We start from the raw sequence: 20,705 nt of genomic DNA, 5'->3' as shown, positions 1-20,705 counted from the left end.
TAAGGAGCATTAACATAATCATGAGATCATAGGGAAAGATAAACCTCAGAAAAAGAGTACATATGCAAGCAAGAAATTGAAAAGAACCAAACATTACAATAAACCAACAAAAAAATCTAAGGAAGGAACAACACAAGAAGAAAGAAAATTCAAAACAATCCAAAGAAAATCTACAAAATGATAGAATAGCTACATACCTTTCAATAATAATCCTGAATGTAAGTGGTTTTATTTCCCAATTAAAAGATTCAGACTGGCCGATTGGATTAAAAAACAAGTCTCACTGTTGCCTGCAAGATACTTACTTTATTTTCAAATGCATATGCAGACTGAAAGATAGAAGATAAAAAATGAAAATCCAAGCAAATGGAACCTAAAATGAAGCAGGGGTAGCTACACTTATGTCCAACAAAATATACTTCAAATCAAAACCAGAAGAGACAAAGAACTCCACTAAATATTTAATAAGGAAACAATTCACCAAGAAGATATAATGATTATAAATATATGTGCCCTGAACATCAGGGTATCCAATTTTATAAAACAAAATCCTCTATACATAAAGGGAGAAATAAGCTTCAGTACAATAATAAAAGGGTGATTTCAATACCTTCCTCACACCAATACATAGATCATCCAGGCAAGAAATCAGCAATGAAACATCAGAGCTAAATTGCATTATAGATTAAATGGACTTAACAGGCACTGACATAATATTTTATGTAATAACTGAAGCATACACATTCTTCTCAATAGCACATGGAATGTTTTCCAAAATAGATCATATGTTAGGGCATAGAGCAAGTCTTCACAAACTCAAAGTCTGACAAAATTTCTTGTATCTTATGAGATCACAATGGATACAAGCTGTAAATCAAGAGCAAGAGAAACTACAGAAATTATTAAAAAATATAGAGATCAACAAATATACTATTGACTGTACAGTAGTTACTGAAGAAATTAGAGGAAATTAAAAAATTCCTAGAATCTGATTCCACAGAATCAGAATACTGTGTTGTTCTACACCAAAATCCAAGAGATTAGGCAGTATTAGTCTAGAGGATTGCAAGTGTGAGACTAGCCTCAGCAACTTAGTGAGATCCTCAGCAACATAGAGAGAGACTGTCTAAAAATTAGAAAACCAAAACAAACAAACAAGCAAACCAAAAACAGGACTGGGGATGCTGGGAATGTAGCTCAATGGTAAAGTGCCCTTGGATTCAATCCATGTACAAAAAAACTTCCTAGAATCAAATAATAATGGAAATAATATACAAAAATCCATGAGTAGAAGCAGTAAGTAGCAAGGGGAAAGACATAGCAAGAATATCTACATCAACAAAGCAGAGATCTTGAATAAATAATCTAATGATCTATCTTAAGATCTTAGGAAAGGAAGAACAAACCAAACTCAAAATCAGTATGGAAAAAAATCACAATTATCAGAGAAGAAATATATGAAACAGAGATAAAAAATAATATAATGCATCAATCAAACAAAGAGCTGGTTCCTTGAAAAGATAAACAAAAAAGATAAATAAGTCATCAGTTAAACTAACCAAAGAAAGCAGCAGACCCAAGTAAATAAAGTCAGAGATGAAAAAGGAGATGTTTACAAGATATCACTGAAATTAAAATTATCATTAGAATCATCAAAAGAAATATTTTGAAAAATGACATAGCAATAAATTGAAAAATCTGGAAGAAATGGACAATTTTCTGGACACATATGACTTAGTAAAATTGAACCAAGATGATATTAAGAAACCTGAAGAGAACAACAAATAATGAGTTTAAAGCAGTAATAAAAACTCCCACACTAGAGAAAAGTCCAGGTCCCAATAGATTCACTGCTCAAGTTTACCATACTTTGAAAGAATCACTGCTCCTTAAAGTTCTCCATGAAACAGAAAGGGAAGGAACACTTCCAAACATATTGTATGAAGTCCATATTACATACTGCTTCCAAAACCAAAGAACAGCAAAAGAGACTACAGATTAAGATCTCTGATGAACAAAGATGCAAAAACCCTCAAAAACACACTTGAAAATTGAACTCAACTGCACATTAAGATCATACACCATGATCAATCTGGTTTCATTACAGGAATGAAAGGATGGTTTCATATACACAATTAAAAAATGTATTCTAGTGTATAAATAGAATTTTTAAAAATCACATGATCACCTCAACAGATTCAGAAAAAGTCTTTAAAAAAATTCAACAATTTCTTCATAATAAAAGCCCAAGTAATTAGTTAGAAAAGGATTATGACTTAATATAAATATAAAAAAGTCTAAATATAACAACCCAAAGCCAACTTATACTGAATGAGAGAAACAAAGTATTTTATCTAAAATCAGGAAAAAGATAAGGGTGTCTGCTCTCACTAATCTTATTCAATATAGTATTAGAATGCTTTATCAAGTCAGCTACATAAGAGAAAGAAATAGAAGGGATACACATACAAAAGGAGGAAGTTAATATATCCCTTTTTCCTAATGTTATGATTCTAAAACTAGAAAACACTAAAGACTTCATCAAAAAGTTCTTCAGCTGATAAAAATTCATCAAATTAGCAAGATACAAAATCAATATACAAGTAACCAGTAGTTTTTCTTTATACTGAAGTGAATTCACTAAAAAAATGATGAAAGCAATCCCATTTATAATATTCTTAAAGACAAATAAATAAATAAAAACATGAAATAAATGTATCTGAGGTTGTGAAATATCTCCACAGTGGAAACTATAGAACACAGAAGTAAGAAATAGGAGGAAAAAACACTAGAAGACAAAAGATCTCCCATGTTCCTGGATTGGAAGAATTAATAGTTAAAATGGTCATACTACCCCAAGTGCTCTACAAATTTAATGTGATCCACATTAAACGTCATTTTTTAAAAAAGCTAAAATTCAAATGTAGCAACAATGCCTGAATAATCAAAGCAAACCTGAGCAAAACTATCAATGATGGATGCATTGCAGTATCTCATTTCAAAATATACTAAAAAGCCATAGAAACCAAAGTAGCATGGTATTGGCATAAAAACAGATACACAGACAAATGGAACAGAGTATAGGACCTAGAAATAAATCTATCCATTTAGAGTCATCTGATATTCTCAAAAATATTGCCAAAAAATACACTGGAAAGAGACAGCCTCTTCAACAAATGGTACAGGGAAAACTGGATATCCACATGTAAGAGCCTGAATTTCAACCTCTCTCACCCTGTACAAAACTCAACTCAAAATGAACCAAATATAAGTCCTAAAATGCTGAAACTACTAGAAATAAACATACAGGAAATACCCCAAGGTATTTGCAAAGGTAACAGTTTCCTGACTAGTATTCCAATAGCTAAGGAAACAAAAGTAATAATTGGCAAATGTGATTACATCAAACAGGAAAGCTCTGGACAGCAAAGGAAACAATCAGCAGAGTGGAGAGACAACTTAAAGAACAGAAGGAGATCTTTTCCTGCCATTCTTCTGGCAGAGGATTAATACCCAGAGTATATAAGAAAAATTCAAACAAAACAAAACAAAACAAAACAAAAGATCAAGTATTACAATAAAAAAATGGCAAATGATCTGAACAGACACTTCTTAAAAGTGCAAGTTTTAATATCTTTAGCCATCAAGGAAATACAATCACAATTACACTGAGATTCCATCTCACTCCAGTCAGAATAGATTTTATTTTATTTTATTTTATTTTTTTATTTAGCTTTTAAGTTTTTACAGACTGCATTTTGATTCATTGTACACAAATGGGGTACATCATTTCGTTTCTATGGTTGTACACGATGTAGATTTCTACCATTCATGTAATCATACATGTACATAGGGTAATGATATCTGTCTCATTCCACCATTTTTCATAACTCACTCCCTCTCATTTCCTTCCTATTTAGGATTTTGACTTTTCCTCTATGAGTAATTTGGAGGTTTTAAAACAAAGATATACATTTTTCAGATATACAGATTTGACCTGAATGTGCACATTAGAAGACATTGTGGATAGAAAACCAAGGAAGCCTTGTGTGTTGATGAGATGCCTCAGGAGTGTTAGAAGTGAAAAGAGGTGCCAGTTCTGAGACTTCAAATCTCCCAAAATAACATTTTGCACATTTAAATATATTGTTTATTTTTGTAAAAATATCTCATTACCTTTTAAGTTTTAAGACTATGTGACAGAATTAAAATAATAAAAATTGCAAAGTTTTAAATCCTCACAACATTGGATTAAATGAGGCATTATCCTTTTCTATGTGACCCAGCAATTTGTCCAATTCCTATGATGCTATGTGTTTTTTTTTCTTTGAAAGACACATTATAGTTCTATTATGAGACTCTTAAAAATCAAATAATTCTCACATAGAACAATAAGAAAAAAGCCAGTCACATTATATGACTTAATATGTAGTTCTTTTTTCTGTTGTTTTTCACTTTTTTCAAACATAAAAAACATAGCGTGGTTCTTAGAAATAAGTATTTAAATATATGTTGGACATATATTAAAAAATACTTAAATAATAAATACATGTTAGACAATGTTGAGTAGGTAAGACCCATAAACTGATCGTAAATGGTATATTAGTGCATAAATTCAGGAATATTCATTTAAGTTATGATATGCTATTTGTTATCATAACATGATTAGAAGTTAACTGTAGTGGTCTAAGTTTACATCAAGTCTGATTCTTTAAGGACTTGGTTCCTTCACTTGTTCCTGTTGAATCATAAATTGCTAAGCGTCTGAGATTTTTACAAACATTGAGTTACAAACTAACAAGTAAACCTGCTATAGTTTCTTATTGCTATAGTATACATATTGCCATGGTTTGAATGTTTGCTCCTTCCAAAACTTAAGTTGAAATTTATTTGCTACTATAAACAGTATTAAGAGGTAGGACCACTATGAGATGATTAGGAGACGGGTATTCCACCCTTATGGGTGGGATTGGTGCCATTTAAAAATAGTAAATTTAGTTCTCTTTCATTCCCCTTCCACCATAGATTTGCACAGCAAATAAAACAAAAACAAAAACAAAAACAAAAAACCTCACCAGACACTGGCATCTTAATCTTGGACTTCCCAGTTTTCAGAACTATAAACCAACAAGTTCTGTTCATTATTAACTACCCAGTCTCAAATGTTCTGTTATAGCAGCATAAAATAGACTAAGAGACTGCCACTGACAAAATAACATAAAATCAGTGCCAGAGGCACAATTTCTTCACAACAGAAAACTTCAACCAGAGCAAAATATCACATCAATTTCTCATACCCACATCCCACAGGGCTATGCAAACAGAGCCAGGGAGTTAGCTGTACCTGTGGGAATTTACACCATGAGAAACTCCATAGTCAGAAGTTAAACTTTAATATGACTGCTAGTACTTCCACTCATCCTTTTCTCTAGAGAAACAGATTACTCCTTACCTTGAAATGCACCAATGTTTCCATAGTGGAGATGGAAAACTCAATACCTTAGCATGCCTATCCTGGGGTCTCTTTGGGGAATTAAGTTCTCTAGCTTCCCAGGCATGTTTATTCACGACACGTGTTTGCTCTGAAGGCCTCGACCAGGTAGAAGCAGAAATTCACACAAAAATTCTGTCCAAAGTTTCTTCAGCCAGAGACATCCCAGATACCAACCCCATTCTTCTTGTGGTTTGCATATTTTAACTGCCACCACAGTCATCTTGTTTTCCAGGATACCCATTGAATTTGCCTTCCCAAAGCAGGAGGGTGACTCTTCTTCTTCTCCCAGGTGGGTGGATGGTAGCTGCAATGCATACCTCTGAATTGCCAGACACATACCAGATCTGGCAACTTTAGCAATAAAAATAGAAATCAGAAATGTAACACCTTTTGGATCAATCAGAGAATTAAAAAGCAGTCGGCAGATTAATTTTTTTACTTTCCCCTTTATGGATGGACTTTCACTTTCTGGAGGCAAAATTCTCAAGGAGAAATCCTTAGTGATTGAATAACTACCTGTGTTTTTCAATAATGCAGCATTGTGTATTTGGGTTTTCATCCTTTCCTGTCTTACTTCCATTCTTTTACTTTTACTTTTCATTTTACTTTTTTTTCTTCATCCCATTCTCCTCACTAAAATTTTAATACATGATGTTCACCTTGGGCTTTGTTTTCTCAGGACCTATCCAGAATCCTAACGTAGTGGAGTGTTGCTGTTGTGTATGGTATCTACATTCTTTTACAGAAAAGTGAAAATATGTACAGAAAAGCAAAGGTAAATACTAAAAAATAATTTAATATACACATTATGAATCTATTCATATCAAAACTTTTCACTAAATGAAATGTCTTTATATGCATATCTTCACTTTAATATTTCCCTGGACCAAGTATGTGTACCCTCAATCCTGAAGGTCCAGCGGCCCCAAGGATGATAAGATGCTTTTTATTATGTAGTCTGTACTTTTCTTGTCCTCATTGACTTATACCACTGCATGACATTTTTGTGCATCATGACAACTTAAAAATGAGCAATAATCAATCAATGCACTGACTCTCCAAAAGAAAAATGTTTATTTTGAAAAAAAATTCTTTCATTTTAAATATTTTAGTAAGAATTAGGAATCAATTTGGACATAAAGATATTTTATTACATAGAGGAGATAATTACATCTTAAATCAAATAACATAGGCAACATCTTACTTTGTCTATTTAGCTATTTTCCTCACTTGGCCTGAAACATTCAGAAAATTTAAAATGTATGTTGTTTCAGCTATGTGGACAACTGAGGATATAGAACGAGCTCAGCCAGGGCAGCTTATTGAGAACCTGTCTGAAAATCAAATGAAAAGGGCTGGGGATGTGGCTCTAAGTTTGAGTTGACTACTTGCAGATCATGTGCAAGACCCTGGGTTAAATCCCCATCACAACAAAAATAAAAATATTGTTATATTTTGAACAGTCTTAATAGTGATATCTCTCTGAGCAGTGAGTTAGGTGGGGACATGTTTATTTTTAATACAATTATTGGTATATTTACCACTTGTTTTAACAATTGATTATATAAAAGAGTATGTATATGTTTATGTGTATTGAATATAAATATAAAATTTATTTTCACTTTAACTCCATATTGCCATAATTATAATAACATCTGAATTATTTGCATATGCATTAATATCAATTGTCTTTCTATTAATTGGATGTAACAGTTAAAGTAGTTCAATATGATTTGTTTTATTGTATATAGAAATAGATGAAATGATAAGGAAAAACAACTGAATGTGGAAATAAACTGTTATGGAAAGTTATGCAAAAATAAATTGTTAATTTAAAGAAGAAAATCAAATAATAGCACCATAGTAACCCGGAAATAATAAAGAATAACGTGGCCAAGGAAATGGCTTGTACTCAGTAAACTTGTTTTCTAGTCATGTATCCACTGGTCAATCAGCTATAGTTTCCCAGGCATAACTTCCATTATTCTTGGATTATGTGACATATTTGTGGACAATAATATTTAGCACAAATGAAGACGTGATTTTCTGCCTGGATCATAAAATGGTTCATTTTATGAAATGAATGAAATGATTATTCACTTTTTCTCTTTTTCATTGACATAGCAGTTTTTGAAGGACTCTCAATTAAAGAGCCATAAAACAACATGAGCTTCATTTCTCAAATATCCTTGTAAAGAATAACTTCCCAGAAAAACTTCCCATCTACTGTCATGAACAAGAAATAAACAAACTTTTATTTTGTTAAGCCACAGAAATGTTAAGAGTGTTTTGCTCTAGCCAGATTGCTTGCCCTGGTGTAAGTAGGGATTCTAAGACTAGAGAGGAACGGTTGAACTTAAAAGGCATGGATGGTGGAGAGGACACTTCAACTGATGATTTGATGGAATGAATGGAAGTGAAGAAGAAGAAATCAAAGACAGCTTCCACTTCTGAGATATTGGCAGAGTAACAGATCCTCTAACAGACCAGAGAATTTGTGAAGGGGAATTGTTTTTAACATATGTCATTTTCTGTTACCTACAGGGAGTACGTTTCAAAGAGAATTAGAAATTCCCATCTCATTGTGAGAACAAATGGTCAATGTAGACTCTTTAATTATCACGAAAATAACCAATGGATTTAATTTTGGCAAACATAATTTTAAATAATTATATCTTGTATGTTTGGGGAGAGGGTTATTCACTTTTTTATAAAATAAAAATGTAGTAACGTATATAGAATTCAATTTCTATTTTCAACTCATAAATTTTACCACTAAAATGCATATTCAACAGGAATTTAGGGTAATTTGTAAATTAAACAGACCATGTTTTCAGACTGAATAAACCCAGTTTCAAGTCAATTACTAATATAGAGGTAAAGATTTCGATTATCTAGAAATTTGCTTAACTATTGTATTAGTTAGGCATTTATTTTCTGTCTTATCTATGTAGAGTTAAAATATATGCTGAAAAGATGAATTCACAATCAAAAGGGTTAGTTACAAAATCAAATTCACACTGTGTGAAGTTGAGAACTGATAACTCTGAGGTTAAATTCACTCATCTGTAAAAAGGGATAATATCTATTTTACAGGATAAAAACAGATATTATCATTCCTTGCACTTAGAAAAAGAAAGTACATGTATTTATGTAATAGCAATGCAAAATTCAAATACACCATGAACATTGTATTACCTTGATCAGTCTGTCTAGCAAAGTTAATAAAAAGGAAATAAATGTATTTTAGAATGATGTATACCTAGGAAATATACTCTGGTTCATAAGGCTCATGTATTTTAAAAATATTAATATGTCTGATATATCCCACTCATTATATACTTATATCTATTCACTTTTTTAATAATTGTGACACATGCCTGTTTGGGGTATTATTTCTAAACATTTAATATTTCAAGAAGTTCATAAGGGAAGAAATTATGAAGAAAATTCTCTTCAGAAAAAAATGCACAATGTTTATTTCTATCTGGGTCTTTGCTTCCAAAACTGTATGAATAAATGTTTATTTCATCATATATCTATTTCTGGGTCTTATACCTGTTGGCTTCATTCATATGTTTATGAAGAAATCTAATTTAATCTTGGAAATATGATGAGGACAAGGAAGGAATAGTAAAGAAATACTAAATCCTAATCATATTATCTGAGGCATTTTATTTACTGTCAATGAATCTCAGTTTACTTCTCTATAAAAAAAAGGAATTTTAGTTTTAGCTAAGATCAATGTGAAAATAAAATGTTTTAGTATAATTAATATACCTAACACAATAACTAGAGATTGGTTAGGACTCAGTAGTTGTTAGCTTATATTATCTCTTTGTATTTCACTATTTTAATGAAGAATACCAAGATATATTTAAATTAGGGAATTTTTAAAACCATGTAACCCCTGCTTTAGTAGTATATATGTGCTATTTTTTCTTATGTACCAATCTATGTCTCCGTAACTGACCTCATTTTCCCCTGGTGAATCATATTTCAGTCTATGTCTTTGTATGGTGTTATCTGATTCTCACACCCCACCTTCAGAGCTCTAGTAGCTAAGATCTAGTTGGTCCTAAATGTCATCTTACTGTCTGGAATGATGGGTTTTACAATGGGCATGTGGCCCAAGTGAAGGTCTGAGCATCACTCTATGGGTTTTATTTGAAGTACTGTGAAAGAGGTGCTCTTATTGCTGAAGTTGCAGTTAGGAAGGTAAAAATCTAGAATTCTTCCCCAGGTTGGATAACATAGAAAGCAGTCTTTGATCAGAGAAAGGTAGTTTATTGGGTACTGACTTGGGATCAAGAATTGAAAGAGAGTAAGGAGTTAGAATCAGACAGAGGGAGAATGGAGTGGGAATGAGTCACAAAAGCCTCACCTGATCCACTCTGGAACTTGGTGGACCTATAGAAATGGCCACTTGAGGTAAGGAGATAGGGTCTCTATATTTCCCTTTGAGCAGTCACAGAATGTAATCTGCTCCCAGGACAAGTGCATGACCTTGAGGGGCAATGGATCTCCTCACTTGAACACAGTTCTAGAAAGTTACACAGCTTCCACAATCACAGTTCTCACTCAGCTTCCACAAAACCCACTGCAATAAGTTTTTAAGTTTGCCTAGAAGTCAAAGTATCACAGAGAAGTATAGAGTTTGAGAGATTAAAAATGAGATAGGATACAGCATTTGTGTCTCTGGATCTAGCCATTTCTGAATTATTACCTCCGGGATGTTTTCATGTTGTCAATTTAAAAATCTCTCATCTACCTTTTTGCTTAGGTTTCTTTTTAAGAAGTTTTTCTGTAAACGATTTACACACTATGCTTTCAAATTATCTACTTCTCCCAAGGTCTTACTTCCTTCATTGCCTTATATTAACACATTATATTTTATGTAAGAAGAAGATGTTGATGAAAACCAAATTAAGAATAGTATCAGAAAGCTTGTGTTCTGAAATCTTCTGGAAAGGAGACACTAATAAACTTATAATGGTTAATGACTTGAGCAAGGTTGTAAAACTAAAGACTGTTTTTCACAAATGAGCATTGTTCACAGATCCATTAGATCTGCTACTCTTGATGAGATGGAATAGTGATGGACAAAGAACTTCTTGAGAAACAGATGAACTTAGGATGAGGCATTGATTTGACTTTAATGGCAAAGTTTCTCTATTCATGTGCTGAACAATACTGCTTCTTGAGGTCTGAAAGAAAACTCTCAAGTGATTCAAAAGAAAACTCCAAATATTACTCTTAAGAAAATGAAAAATTTACTCTAAACATAGTATATCTCAGAAAGAATTTAGGAACTTGATACTTAGAACAGTCTCTCTCTACTGAGTGCCAAGATTTGCCAGTAAAAGCAATTTAAATCTTACGTTAGTTATTACAATGTTTTTTAGACAAGAAAGCAACATGAAAAAATAAAATATTTCCTCCAATATTGCCTTGAAAAAAAAAAACTAAAGTAAGAATATTACCTTAGTGTAATTAATCAATGTAAAGAAGCAAATTCCAATTATACATACAGCTTAGTGATGGTTGAGAAAAGCATCATGAAGTCAAATTGTGACTATAGAGGTAACATTTCAGTTCAATCTTTTTTTGATCCAGTTGATATCTATTTTAGACACCCATTAAAACAAAGGAGTGTAGGAATCTGGGACCTGAATAAAGGAACACATTATTATCAGAAAGTATCATTATGGGTATTATTTACATTTAGACTGTTGATCAGCAGTGACCTTCATTTTTAACATGTGTAGTACAAATGTCAATAGTTTTAAAGGAAAAAAAAAACTCAATACATAAGTCCCATATGACTGGGCTAATTTATTAAGCTCAGAACTGAAGGACAGTCAGGGTTTTAACTAAGGAGTGTACCTAATTTTATGCTTTGATTAATTAATTTGGATTATTTTCTTAGATATGACATTTTAGGGTATAGTAGGGGAGCTGTGTGTCATAAAAGAGAAATTCACATTTGTCTCCTTGGCCAAATAGTTTAGGTAAGTATCTGTTTTTTTTTCTTAAAGAAAGACAATAATTAAAAATGGTAAATTAAAACATAATAGTAACTTGGCAGACAATGTGTTCCAGAAGCTGAACTCAGGGTTTCATTTAATGCCCATAACAGTTCTACAACATTCATGCTATTATTATCCCCAATTAAAAATTAGGTATCTGTGGTATAGAGAGTTTAAATAACCTCGCTACAATCTCCAAGACTAACAGGAAAAACCAGAATTTGAACCCAATGCAGTCCTTAATAAATCCAACAGAATTTAGGTTTCTAATAACTCTACTTTAAAAGGTGATATTTGTTCTCTTAAATCAAAGTATGAATATTATTTTTCCTTTCTTTTCCCAAATCCCAACTCCAAATAGAAATTACTTACAATAGTCAACTTTCTATTACTATAAAAAATAGCTGAGATAATCAACTTACAAGGGCCAAAGGCAATGGTGACTCACAGTTTCAGAGGATCTAGTTCATAGAAAATTGGTCCCCTTGTTTTGGATGAAGCAGCACATTATAGTGGCAATATGTGATAGAACTCTACTGTGGCCATGGAGCAAAAGAGAGAGAAGGAGGAAGGAAATGGAGTCTCACATTCAGTATGTTAATATAGCTTTATAATACGTATTTTGGTCTGATATAGTAGGGTTCTTGATTTAGAGGGTAAAATAGTGCCTATAAACTCATTTGAAAGAAAAGATAAAGTTTAGAGCTCTAAAAATTAGCTCTTTAGAAATATGAAATATTTTTTCCATCATAGCTATGATTCATTTTTAAAGACTTTTTCTCCACAGGTACATTTTGCTGTGGAACAATAGAGTATTAATCAAATGATATACATTTAGTTGAAGAACATATACTGTTACTAATTCATTCATAAAATATTTTCAAACGGTTTTTAGATGTCCTAATTATTTGAGACAATATAGTATGTCATTTTGTCATTTAGTTTTTTTCCCCAGACAAAAACCCAGCAAACTAAAATTGCAGCTAATGCAAAGTCCCTGTGATGAGCACAATTACTAGTCTGCAGTGGTCAATAGGTTGATTCCTGAGGGCCCTGATGAAGCCCATCCCTCTGAAATGTTTTCCTTCTTCCAAGTTCAATATCTCCTATCATCTGCTAGTAACAATGCAATACACAGGTATAGTGCTTTATATTTTTATATTTTTAAAATATTTTCTTTATTGTCACTGAAGTTTGAAACACAGCCATCAGTTTCAAGGCAAAATAATCTGGCTATTGTATTAATCATATTTTCAAACACTTTCCCTTACTTTTAGTCATTATTTTCTTTTAAAGTATAACTTTAGGAAACACTACATTTTGTCACTCTAAACTTATTTCATTCATAAGATTATTTTATTTGACATGTTCTCTCAGTCTCATTTTTAAGTACATTTCATTTTCTTTGGTCCACCAGTTTTTTTTCTTCTTTTCAATTAGTTCTTGTAAAACTCAGTGACAGTATACCATCTCAAGCCTGCCCTACTTCTTTTAAACATATAAAACCACAGTGTCAGAAAAACATTACACAAACCAGCAAAAAGTTTTGGTGAAAAACAGCATTAATCAATTGTGGGTTGTTTTTTGTTTTGTTTTGTTCTGTTCTGTTTTATTTGTATGTTTCCTAGACTGCAAGGTCCACTTTAGGAAAACTAGGGAGCTCAGCTTCTAGGCATTTAGTCCCAGCGATAACCATGTCATTCCTCTGCTAGTACAACTCTCACTCTTTTTTTCTCTCTCTCTCATTATTCCCCTGTCACTCAGATGTTCTGTCACATAAATAGAAAGAGAAAATGAATGCCCCCTAAGTTTACCTCTGAACAAGTACCATGAACCTTTTTTTACAGTTTCCCACTGGGGTGACTATTGCCCGAAATGTGCACAACTACAGAAAAACATTCTGAAAAAATCTAGAGATGTACATTCTGAAATGTCTGAACTACTTCGTAGTGTAATGTTCTGAAAGGCTGTGATTCAGTAAAGAATTCAGCAGTGACCAATTTTTCAGATCTTCAGGCTTCTTCTTGTCTCTTGTTTAACCTGTCAATATTCTGGTATTCCTGAGTTTGCCTGAAGCAACCAGCGCACTCTGAATTTAAGAAGCGATCGCAGAGAATGTTTAACTTTTAACTCAATTCCAGAGTTTAACTGTCATTTATGTGATTACTTATAGTGACATTCCTGAACAGTGAGCACTCAGGATCATTAAAATTTAATTTTCTTTAGGATAGAATACAGGAGATTATGTTCAGTTTATTAGAACTGACCCTTTACACTTAGACAGTTTTCCGGTATAATTTAGCTAATAATTCATGTGACCATGGTTACTATGTACTTTTATTCTTATAGAAGCTACTTGAAATGCCTAAATTAGAGATTCTTACTTCCTTCAATCTAATAGAAAGCAGCATTCTGGACAGGAAGGAAAGGAGAAGAAAAAAAGCAAGGTAATTTCATTTTTAGACAAAGAAAAGTTAAAAAAAGATGAATTATAAAAACATAAAATAATATTTATATTTTGCTTTTTAATCATATATTGAATTTTTCAAATCTTGTCCCTGAAAGATAGTACAACACTTTAACAAATCTTTTAAAACTTTAAAAAGTAATTTACTATTGTAAAACCATCTTGTATGGAACTGTTAAGTCCTGGAAAATAGAACTAGTCACATATGACTACATAAACTAAAGCATTAATAAATTAAAATTAAATAACACTTAGAATTTAGTTTTTGGTTGCACTAGTTGAATTTCAAGTGCTTAATAGCCATGGATGTCATACTGAACATTACAGGCACAGTGTACTGATTGGCAAGTGCTGACTTAGAATGGAGCACAGTACTTCCTGTAAACTTGAATTTTTCTCTTACTTGTGGTAGCGCTTCCATCTAAGCGGAGAGTCTTGCTTACTACTGTGTCTACCTTTTATGAGTCTGAAATTGACACCTTATCTTATCTGTTGAGTTGGTCTTGTGATGACATTGCAAAATTAATCTGAAGATCAAGCTTGGGGGCCAAATCTTCTGGAAGTTCCTGATCACGGTCCTAGAAAATTTCTAAAATGAGGGCATGACTGAGAAGCAGACTATTATTCAGATGGACTGAGACTCAATTATGAAGACTAGAACACATGGAAGAAAAAGAGAAAAAAAAAAAAAAGGAAAAGAAGCTATAATAGGATCAAGTAACAAAAAATTACATACATAAAAATAGATTTAGGATCTGGTCATTTAAATCTATATGGTTGAAACAAATGATCAGCACAGTATTTCCAGATTAATAGAAGTGAATTTTCATACAAGCGGAGTAGCCTTTACCTGATTTAATTATTTCATAAGAAATAGGTATTAGGATAGGAAAATTATAAGTATTTCATCATTCCTCACAACTACTCTGATAATTTATTCTGTCTTTTGGCAGAGAAGGAGATTTAAAATCACTAAGATAACATAACTTTCTCAAAATCTCCCTTTTGGTATACACCAACATTAATATCTGAAACTCAAGGTTATTTGGACCTGAAACTGTGATTTGGACACTATATGTAATATGGTTTTCAGGGTACAGAAAGAAATTTGCTGACACACTCAAGTATGGATTCAGTATAATTAATCCCCAAATTGAAAACCTGAAATGCTTAAGAACTGAAATTTTTTGAACACCAACATGATACCCTAAGTGGAAAATTCTGACATCACATAATTGATTGCAGTCAACATGATGCTGCACTAAAACTATCACACAACATTACCTCCTGTGCATGAGCTACATGTGAAACACAGGTAGATGTCATGTCTAGACTTGGGTACCTTAATGCAAATATTTCACAATAAAATTAAAAATATGAACTATGAAACACTTCTGGTCTTAAGCATTTCAGATGAGAGATACTCAACCTATATTTTACATGCAAATCATTCATGTAAATTAAAATTCATAACGTATCCAAGTTCTGAATTAGTTACTGAGGTTGACTTAATTGCACCTGGCCCAAGGGGTAAGTTCGTTTAGGCCCCTCATTGACAAAATTCAAGCCTTTTGAAAATCGGTGATGACTGGTGTGCTTCAAGTGGAGAGGGTGCTTTCTGGATCTGGAGCTTCAAGTGCTCTTCCAAACATTTTGGGCATTTTGACATTCAAAATACAGGGGTTTTGGCTATCTAATGGCTTTGGGGATGTGGAAATTAAGAAAGTTAGAACTGAATAGTACAGGTGAAATTTTATGTGAGACTCTCTTCCCACAGGAAACAAAACTGGAGGTAATAGGGGTAATTATCAGAATATACATAATCTCAAAGGAACTTTCAGTCCTTTGAGAGTGCTATACCTCACTATAATGGGAACATCTGCTGGAATTCATTTTCTATTATACTTGTCATGGTTTAGATATTAGGTGTCCCCAAAAATCTCTTGTGTGAGATAATGCAGTGGAGTTTAGAGGTGAAATGATTAGATTATGAAAGCCTTATCCTAATCAGTGCATTAATCCCCTGATAAAGATTAATTGTGTGGTAACCAAAGGCAGGTAGGGTGTGGCTGAAGGAGGTGAGTCACTGGGAGGTGTGCTTTGGGTTATATATTTTGTCATGGTGAGGAGAGCTCTCTCTCCTTCTGCTTCCAGGGTGCTTTCTTCTGCACTCTTTTGCCATGATGTCCTGTCTCACCTTGAGACCCAAGACCTCTGAGACTGTGAACCCCCAAATAAACTTTTCCTCCTCTGTTTGTTCTTGTCAAGTCTTTTGGTCACAGAAAAGAAAACAACAGATGAAAATCATTTCTTTTCAACAGATTTTAGTGTTTTATTAATTTTAAAGTAAATTCAATTTTTGAAAAATGATTTTTTCAAAAACATGAAAAAATGAAAAATTAATTCCTACTTTCTCTCTCTCTTTCTCTCTCTTCAAAGATAATTGAACTCAGGGCCTTCATGCGCTAGAATTGCATTCTACCTCTGAGCTATGCTCCCAGCTCTAAATTTTTTAAAAGAACATAATACTGAAAATTCATGTACATTTTTTCATTTTTTTGTTTTTGAATAGTACTTTGAAGTAGAAAATGGATGTAGAGTATGAAAATAAGCATTTAAGTCACCTTCTAAAAGGACATAGGCCTGGAGATAGTAATGTTTAGTATTATCATTCTCTAACACTTTCTCTCTTTTGCAGAGGGTTTCACTGATGGACAGGGATGACAAATAGGGGAAACCTCCAGTATTTGATGTAGACAATAAAAAAAAAAAAGAACTCAAAGAGTTGTGGAAACTTCCAGGGAACAGATTCATCAGAGAAAATGGACCAGAAGCCAGGAACCCTGATTTCTGATTTCAAGTCTTTTACAGATTAGCTGCATGAGTTTGGATAAATTTCTTTACATTTGGGGGTTTAATTCCCTCAGCTGTAAAATGAGCAGATCAGAACAGATGCTTCCCATGGTTCTCTGACTAGTGCATTCTGAAAAGTGAAATGAACAAGAGGAAAATCATAGCTCCTAAGGCACATAAGACTTTGACTATAGAATGTCGTGGCATTTCAACTTAGCCAAATAGTGTTTTAGGTTGCACTGATACTGGAATGAAGCTTGAGAAGTGTTCCATCAATATAGACTGATTAAAGATATTGAAGCTATGAGCATATAATGAATCAAGCTTGTCCAGAAAAAGGGAACTATTTACATCATGTGCTACACAAGTCTATCTCTGGCAGAATAATAAGCTTTGCTGCTCCTGCTATCTAATAAAGAAAAGGGGACTGAGAATTTAAGTAAATAAAGCTGAAATTAAGTGAATGCCTGTCCAGAGGCAGAAGGAGATTAAGGGCTTTTTTTCATCAATATTTAATTTACTAAGACACTCTTTAGTTTAAGTAACTTTACTGCTTGACAGCTTGGTTCACTCTACAGTAAGCCAAGACAATTCTTAAAATAACCACACTTATGCTACAGCATCTCATCAAGGTTTTGCCAACATGTTCTGTGTGATGTGGGAAAAGATATAACCCTCTGTGCAAGTCGTGAACCTAAATAAAGATGAAAACATCCTTGACTTCAAAGTTCAAGCTGTGTGCATGACTCAGCCTGTCCGTGCCACAGCTTGCCAACACTGCAACTTTTTTATTATGTATATTTCTTTGCATTCTCTTTAGGAAGATTTTTAATTTCAGCAGAAGTAAATTTAAATAGCCTTCAAAACCAGAATGGCTAAGATGTAGGACATCATTATCAGACTGTCCTATACTCTGAGGAAAATGGAAAGGGTTCTAGAAAGAAAATAAAGCAGAGTAATTTATTTATCCTTCCAAATTTTCAGGAATATCTTAATTTATATACATTTTTCTTTTACAGGCTGCTGTTAAGAAACCTTAATCTATTATATCTGATGAACTGATGAAGTCTGATCCCCTCTCTCATTGATCCTGAGACTATTTCTTCTCAGTAACATCTCATTCATTTTACACAGGAAAAGTTAAATATAGCAAAAGGAGACTTTCAGAGCTCCGAGTTCTTGCTGATCTGGGAGCCTTTCAAGGTGGTTCTATGCCAACTTGGACCTGCCCGAATTGGAAGTCTCCAGTCTTGCCAAATGTTGTGCTTATTTTGTGACAAAGATGAAAGTCACAGTTGGATTTAAAAGGAGGCCATCCAGTTTATTTTATTCTTGTCTCAACTCTCTGAATCTGTTTCTCCATGACTGAAGGCTTTGTAAATAAACAGGTGTCCACATGTCCCAGTGCGAATTAAAATTTCATGGTGTCAAAGAGGGACTTGATATATTTTAAAAAAGGAAACTTATTCTAATACTTTTCCTTAGTATGTAGAAGTAATAGTTCTATAATTTTTATACATGTTTTACTATTCATATACTTATAGAATTTCCAAGAGATGCAGGATAGGAATGTTACATAAAAGGACATGGATTTGATACTGGGAACTAGACAAGCTCTGGTCATTGCAAGAAATGGTGATGGACTGGTAAGTTGTTCAGCCATAATAAAAAGAGGCCATCTTAAATAATTTTGGCTTCATGTATGAGATCTGTACACTAAAACTAATATGTATGTAAACAAAATAAATACTCCTATTTATTATGAATAAAGTCTGATATGTTACTGGATACAGATACATGCACAAATATTTATGCAAAAATGCATTTCCTTCTGATTAACTAATTTCTTCAAGTACCTAAGTATTCCCTGTTTGAACATTAGACATGTCAAGTACCCACACTTACAATTGCTTCAACAAATTAAATGCCCAAGGTGCCTAATTTACAACTACAAAATAATTTGGCATTGAGGGATGGATTCAATGGGATCACATTATTTTTACTTCTAAATTTAGGTGTTTGCAATGATGTAGCATTAACTGTAAAGACAATTTGAGAGGTTTGATTATATATGCATGTATCAAAATATTTATATGGTATAGAAAATATCCTATCTTGAATTATTGTAGTAATTATATCCTTTAACACATTTAAGAAACTTTATTAATGTACTCATCTCATGAAGTATGCATAAACTTTTTATGCAGTTATTTACAGAAATAGGCCTTAGTAGTCATTTTTACCATACATACCATTTGTATTATAGGCATTCATATTCCCTGGTTGGAGATTTAGGAATTTTGCCACAAAATGAACAATTATTTAATTTAAATGTATAAATTATTGAATTAAAAATATAATCTCAGCAGGTTTTTTTTAAAAAACAACAAACAGAAGCCAAAAGAAAACCAGTTTCCCTATTTTTTGAAAATACCTCAATAATTTGCCTCATGCAATGTTGAATATTAAATGTCTTAATTACTTAAATCTATATAGGAAGGAATCTAGTTTCGTAGTACTAAGATTTCACCCTAAATATAAGAAGCCAACTTTACTCATGGATGTCCTAGCAGCTGGGTGTCCTAAAATGGCCTTCTTCTCATGTGTGTCATTTGCAAGCTACCGTGTGGAGTAAGGATGATTGGGTCACAGGTTTCTCACTCCACAGTTGGCTGTCTTGGGTATTATACATGTTGGTCATAAAATTCCAATAGCAATAGTGTATAGGCATTTTTCAAATCCCTGCTTATATTGCATTTGCTACTGAACCATACACTAAAGCAAATCTGGTTTCAGAATGGAAGGCATTAGAATGGGCATCAATGAAGACAGGGGAGAACAATGTCTAATTTTTTATAGTACAAAAAGCTTTTTATTCTTCAGAAAGGACCAGCTATCCTAAGACTCAATTTTTCTTTGTTTTGTTAAATTTTATTTTATTGTAATAATAACACTTAGTATGAGATCTATCATTAATAAATTTTAAGTATGTAATGCATTGCTAATTATAGAGACAAGAGGGAGGGGAAATGATCAGTTACTAGTCAGTATGCATAACATTTCAATTAAGCAAGATAAATAAGCTCTAGAGAGAGGCTGCATCCATGTGCGCATGCACACACACTCATACACAAGGTAACTATGTAAGGGAATGGATATGTTAATTAGCTTACTGGAAATCATTTCAGAATGTATACATATGTCAAAGCATCACATTGTACACCTTGAATATATACTATTTAAAAATTCTTTTTCAATTATACCTTAATAAAGCTGGAAGGAAAGTAGAAACAAGCCTCCATGTTTTGAAGAGGGGAAAAAAATGAGCTTAAGTGGCAGTTTGATAGATTTAACCAAAGTGTAAATGTCAGGAAGCACAATTAGTAGATAGAAATGTCAGGGATGAGATATCACAGAAGGGCAAAGCAGCATGAGGGATCTTGGGGGTGATGACTGAGTTCCATAAATGCTTTTCTTGTCTTTTATATGCTTTCTCTATTAACTACAAAAGACTAACATCTCTTACTTTCTCATACTATCATTTCTAATTGTAGTCCCTGAACCAACTACAATGGTACTCTCTGCCATGTGTATGACAAATGTAGGTTCTCAAATTCCATCCCAGAGTTTTTTGACTCAGATAGGTAAGGATGGTACTGAGCAATACAGTCTGTAACAAGCATTTCACACTGCTCTGTGAACAAAAAATAGAGCTCCATAGAGCAAGGGTATGTAGCCGTACTAAATTTTCAAAACTCAAAGTCAGCAATGAGAGTCCCTAGTGTTCTAATTCTTAAAAATAATTACAGAGAGTCATTTCCCTTTTCTTGAAGAAAATGTTTTTTGCTATTTCTGGAAGAGT

The sequence above is a fragment of the Sciurus carolinensis genome, chromosome 9, assembly GCF_902686445.1.
Source record: "Sciurus carolinensis chromosome 9, mSciCar1.2, whole genome shotgun sequence".
Classification (NCBI taxonomy): Eukaryota; Metazoa; Chordata; class Mammalia; order Rodentia; family Sciuridae; genus Sciurus; species Sciurus carolinensis.
The sequence above is the reverse complement of the archived record's forward strand: the minus strand, read 5'-3'. Positions refer to the sequence as shown.